General features: G+C 35.5%; 1 protein-coding gene across 5 annotated transcripts in view; it reads left to right on the plus strand.

The window, feature by feature from the left end:
- EPC2 (enhancer of polycomb homolog 2 (Drosophila)) overlaps nt 1-5,719 on the plus strand; it is a 123,635-nt gene that overhangs the window by 852 nt on the left and 117,064 nt on the right. The gene's annotated exons all lie outside the window — the stretch shown is intronic.

Here is a 5,719-nt window from a genome sequence, read left to right on the forward strand (position 1 = left end):
GTTTTTTTTTTTTTTTTTTTTTTTTTTGGCAATGGCTGCTTTTCCTCCCCGATGGGTTAAATTTTTGCATACGGTTGAATTTCATCTGGGTTGACAGTGTTTATGACACCGGAGTGGTGTTACTTGCATGCGAAGTTTATAGTAACTGCACCCTCCAGAATTTCTTCAATGAACCTGCAGTCCCGCCTTATTGTCAACCCCGGGTGTTCGTGGATTGGTTCCCTCGCTTCTGTGCCTGTCAAAAGAAGGCGCGAGGTTTCTGTGATTGGTTTTCTCTTTTGACTATTAATATTGCAGGAAATGCTTTTATGCCTTTGATTGGCTGCTCGAGTTCTGGCCTCATGATATTACCCTGCCATTGCTTTCTGCTGTGATTTAATCGCATTTCTCTGTGGTGTTGGATTACTTGGAAATTTTGCACTTTCAGTAGAAAATGAATGTGGCCGCACTATCAGGAAGAACATTCCAACGTCTTTTAAGTAAATAATAAGATGAAAGCCCAACATTTATGCTGAAAGTTTAGAATTAAGTCAGATGTGAAAAGTCTTTCGGTTGTTTGAATAAAACTTATTTCTAACTTAGCTCAGTGTTCCATGGGAAAGATAATTAAAATAAAGTTATAGTATGTACAAGAATTAATTGAATTGAACTTTAAATAACACAACTTTGGATTCCACAAATTTAAGTTTCCGTTAATGTTATTTTATGGGTTTTGACCCCAAAAGAAAGGTGGCTTCTGAGCCTTAATTAAAGTACAGTTGTGAGAACGTGAGACAGTTTATTCTTGTATTATTTACTAGTTATTGTATTATTTTCCATACGAACAACTGCAAACCTTTGTCCCACCCTGTACTGTATGTAACTACTTGGATTCTATTATTTTGGTTTGGGAAAAACTTTAATCAAAAAATTTGTTCTAGAATGAATAATTAGCCGGTGGAAGATATGTTACTGTTTGTAAACAGTGATCAGCATTATTATTTAGTTACTGCTTTAGGTCCTTAGTTTGCCACATGTGTCTTGGTATTTTATTTGAATTTAGGGGGAAAAACTTGCAGTTAGTTATTTTTGATATATGAAAAATATATGAAAAATAAATGCTTAATTAACCCCAGCACAATTTTGTTTATTAGTGTTAACGTTGGGTTATTTTCAGAAGCATGCTTCATCTACCCAATTTTAGGCAAGAAGAAATCCAAATTCTAATAGAACTAGAGTTGTCTCAGGACTTCTTGTCTCTGTCCTGTCCTTTCTGCCTCTTTAATGTTACAAGTGGAGGTTCTTAAAATTAAAGCAAAACTAAACAAACCCTGACAGTTAAGATTTATATATGCAGTCTGAAGTCTCTTGCTTCCCAGAATGTTTAAATGGGATATTAGTTTTTTTCTTCTTCTTTTAAAAATTAACATAAGTCGGAAGACTTGTTTTTTCATGAGTGACAGCCAGTTGTCATCTTTCTATAACTTGGTCTCTGTAGTGCTCCTCATTGCTTGGTCTAGGTCAAATAGTGTAGAATCTACACAACCAGAAAGATCAGGTAATCAGTGGTTTTACCACCTCCCCATGAGTTTGTATAGTGGTTGTTGGTGTTTTTAACATATCTATCATTTTTGGAATACTTCTTATGCACCAGGTACTGTACCAAGAACTTTGCCTTATTATTTTACTTAATCCTTTTTAAAACTAATTTTCTTAGATATAATTTAAATACAATAAAATGTACCCATTTAAAGCATCAAGTTTAATGAATTATGACAAATGTGTATTCTGATGGAAACACCACAATCAGATATAAAAACATTTTAAACACCCAAAAAGTCCCCTTGTGCTCCTTTGCAAGTTAGTCCGTCTCCATCAGTAATTCTGAGCAACCACTGATTTGCTTTCTCTCATTATAGGATAGTTTTGTCTTTCTAGAACTTCATATAAATGGAGTCATACATATTTTATTGTGTCTGGCTTCTTTTGCTCAGCATAATGTATTAAGGATTCATCCTTGTTGCATATAGCAGTCCATTCCTTTTATTGAATTTACATACTGTAATATGGGTGTGGGCAAAAGTAGGTTTACTGTTGTAATACAAATAAATAGTTAAACAATAATATAAGGATAAACTGTTTTGCATAATCACAACTGTAAACCTACTTTTTGCCCACCCCTGTTTTCCTTCCTTCCTTCCTTCCATCTGTTGTTGGATTTTCAGTTGTTTCTAGTTTTTAGTTTTTATTTAATCCTGTAACAGCCCTTTGAAGTTTTGTTTCTATTTTATAGATGAAGAAATTGAAGGGTCTAACTGCTAGTAACTGGCAGGGGTAGAATTCAGATCCTTGCCTTTAATGTCACAAAAGCCCGTTCTCATAACCACTATGCTGCATATTGACTTCTTACAGAACCCCGAATTATCTTACGAATGATTATTACGTTAATTGTAGTTTTTGTAAATAAAGTACTTTTTATAATTTTGGGAACCGTAAATGATATTGATTTGATTAAAATATTTAATTAAGAAGTGTAATTTTTTTATCACTTTGACTTTTGCTCTTGGCTTTTCAAATTTTCTTTTTTTTTTCTTGTAAGTCTGTTAACTTTGCTTTTCCCTATGTTGACACCATTATGTTTATCTGAGTGTTTGTTATCCTAACCATATAATAAACTTGTAGGAAACTATCCTATTTTATTATATTTTCTCCTAGTAGAATGTAATCTCTATAAGGGCAGGGATCTTTGCAGGTTTTGCTCCTTAATATATTTCAGTTCCTGGAACTGTGCCTGTCACATAACTTATGCTTGATATATGTTTGCTGAGTATTGAATGAGCTTCTATTTCGTTTTCTATAGCAAGAGCTAGGTTTTTATGAAACACTGTGTGTGTGTGTGTGTGTGTAAAATTCGTTAGCACAGTGTGGTACGTTATTGTCCCAGGGATTCTTTTTGGTTTCTTATTTTGATGTACTGTGTACACTTAAATACTCATTTGTTTTCCCTCTTGAGTCAGGCCTCTTTAAATATAGAATTTTTTATAGATAGGTATGGTTGCAGTATTAGTCTTTATTTGTGTTAGTTACCCCTCTCATAGGTATATATAGATTTGTGTAAGATCTCTTTATACTGGAATGAACCAAAATCTACATGAAGCATGTGATTCCATTTATTTTTAAAGAAAAAGATCATGACTGAGTTAAATTGCCATTTCTCCCCTCATATGTTAGTTGCCTAATTTTTGTCATCTTAATATTTTGTGATATTTTGAATGGTAGAGTAGAAATATATTCAATCTTTCTACCATTTCAAAGTTATTTTTGGTACTAATATATTTCATGTTTCATAATAGGGGGTTCTAAAGAGGGTATAAAATGCAGTTTTGTAAACTGATACTGTAAAAACATTAAGCGTTTTTGGTTTGGTTTGGGGTGTTTTTTTCCCCAACAAAAGCAAATACCAGCCAGGTATCATCTAAGTTCCAGGTGTTACCTAAATAAGAGATTGGGGAACTATTGAAAGGGTTCTGTATATCAATGTGTGTAAGTCTGTGTGCTGAAGTGATGTTAGGATTAAAAGAAGAATATGATACTGATCTTGACTTCAGGGAACTTAAATGAATCATTGAGGTCAAAAATGTATTTGGAAAGTTAGCAAAAACTACCAGGTTAAGTCAGCCTGAAAGACATTAAAAGAGCATTAGAAAAAGTTAACTGTTGGTGCAGTTAAGAGGAGTAAGAGAAAACTATTACTGGAATGTATAGAGAAGGCTCCTTGGAGAGGGATTTAACAATTTGGACTTTCAGGTTTGGTTGTGTGGGTATGTTGAAGCAAATATTTAGTGCAGAAATACTCAAAACTAGTTCTATGGATGTTACACAGACTAATGCATGTTATGTATATTTTTTATCCTCACCCAACCAAGCCACCTGGCTATGGCTCTTCTTGCATGTTATGTTTTTGAATCTATCCTTGTCTATCCTTCCCCTACTTACAGAAACTTGAGGGGGGGCTGCAGTCTATCATTTCTGAGCATGTCATTCTCTTTGATCTTTCTCCTTTTTTTGGACATGCAGATGACTTTTATTTCTTCCCCTCCGTTTGTTTCCTGCTGTATCTTCAGCACTAGATACTGTTTATAATCTAGAAGTCACTCAGTAAATATCTGGTGATTGAATGAATAAAATTGTTGCAGTGGAGACTAGGTTGAAAAAAGGGTAGGATTATGCCAGATTATACAGAGTTTTGAATGTTAGGCCCAGCAGTTTGTAGGATGGTGTAGAAGAAAGAATTGAGGTACAAGTGTGAAATCTGTTTTCTAAGTTTTAGTTCTGTTATTAAGTGGCCATGTGATCTGGGAAAGTTGCCTACCTTCTCTGAACCTCTGGTTGTTCATCACTACCATTTATTGAGTGTGTGTTATTGAGTGTGTTGAGCATGTTCCAGGCGCTTCCTTAAACTCAGTAGATGGTTTAGAGCTCATTATAACACTAGAATGGGTGGTTGCTATTATTTCTTTTCCGGAAAAAGAACCCGAGCCTTTAGAAATTAAGTATCTTGCACAAGGGTGCTCCTATCTAAACTAGAACATGGTAGAGGTGGTACCTGAACTCGGGCTCTATAGGTTCATGACCCTGGGCTCTTCTCTTCACCATTGTACCGCTCATCTGTAAAATGAGTGTGTAGAGAAGCAGATGATATCTAAGTGTTATTACGTTTCTACTGTTCTATCGCTTAATATCTCATAGGCATGGAGGAGGTGCTAACTTCTGCCTCAGGGAATATTATGAAAGAAACTTTGTGGTGAATTCTTTTTGTAAACACATTCCTTTTTTAAAAATTCAGAGGCATGATCTATCTGTGGTGTAAGTTTAGATTTCATCAGTATCAGTTCTCTAAAAATGAGGCCTAAAAATGTTTGACTGGTGGGATCAGTAGGTTGGTTTCAAGTAACAGAAACCAAGTCTGGTTTCTTTAACATTCGTGGAGGTTGTTTCACAGACTCCCAAGAAAGAAGTGAACAGTCAAGATTTGGGAAGGCCAAGAACCAGGGCAGGTATGGTGACATTAATGTCATTCTAATAATTCCCAATCTTTTGAGAATATAGGTTAGTGGTTAAGTACATGTATGTGTTCTGGAGCCAGACTGTATGGGTTTGAGTCACCAGGCAGGTTAATTTCATCTATGAAATCTAATGGAGTTATTGGGAGGATGAATTGTAGTGTGCTTGGGATAGTTCGTGGCTTGCAGTCAGCATATAATAAGTATTAGCTATTATTATCATCAATGTTATATTTCTTTAAGTTCAAAATTCCAGATTCCTGAGATGGAGTGTTATTGGTTTGGCTTGCATCAGGTATCTGTCTCCCTCTAAGTCTACCAGTCAAGGACAGGGGGAGTTAGTATACATGTGCTATTAAGAGCTACCCTCCTGGGAATGGGGCTTTAGCCAGGAGCTGCCCTGAGAGATCTTCCAGTGGGTATATAGCATCATAATCAAAAGTTGTGGAGTTAAATTGTTTAAATTCATGGTTTGACCCAAGGTGAATTTGTATACTTGTGTTTTTACAAACCTTAAATTTGTAAGGTGTTTTATTTTTTTTATTGGGATATTTTTTCCATTGCTTTTCAGAGAATGTGGAAGGGAGGGAGGGGGAGAGAGGAAGAGAAATACTGATGCACACATTGACTCCTTGTCTCTGGCATGCATCCTGATTCGGCCGGGGGGGGGGGGGGCG

The sequence above is a fragment of the Myotis brandtii genome, unplaced genomic scaffold (genome assembly GCF_000412655.1).
Source record: "Myotis brandtii unplaced genomic scaffold, ASM41265v1 scaffold125, whole genome shotgun sequence".
NCBI lineage: Eukaryota > Metazoa > Chordata > Mammalia > Chiroptera > Vespertilionidae > Myotis > Myotis brandtii.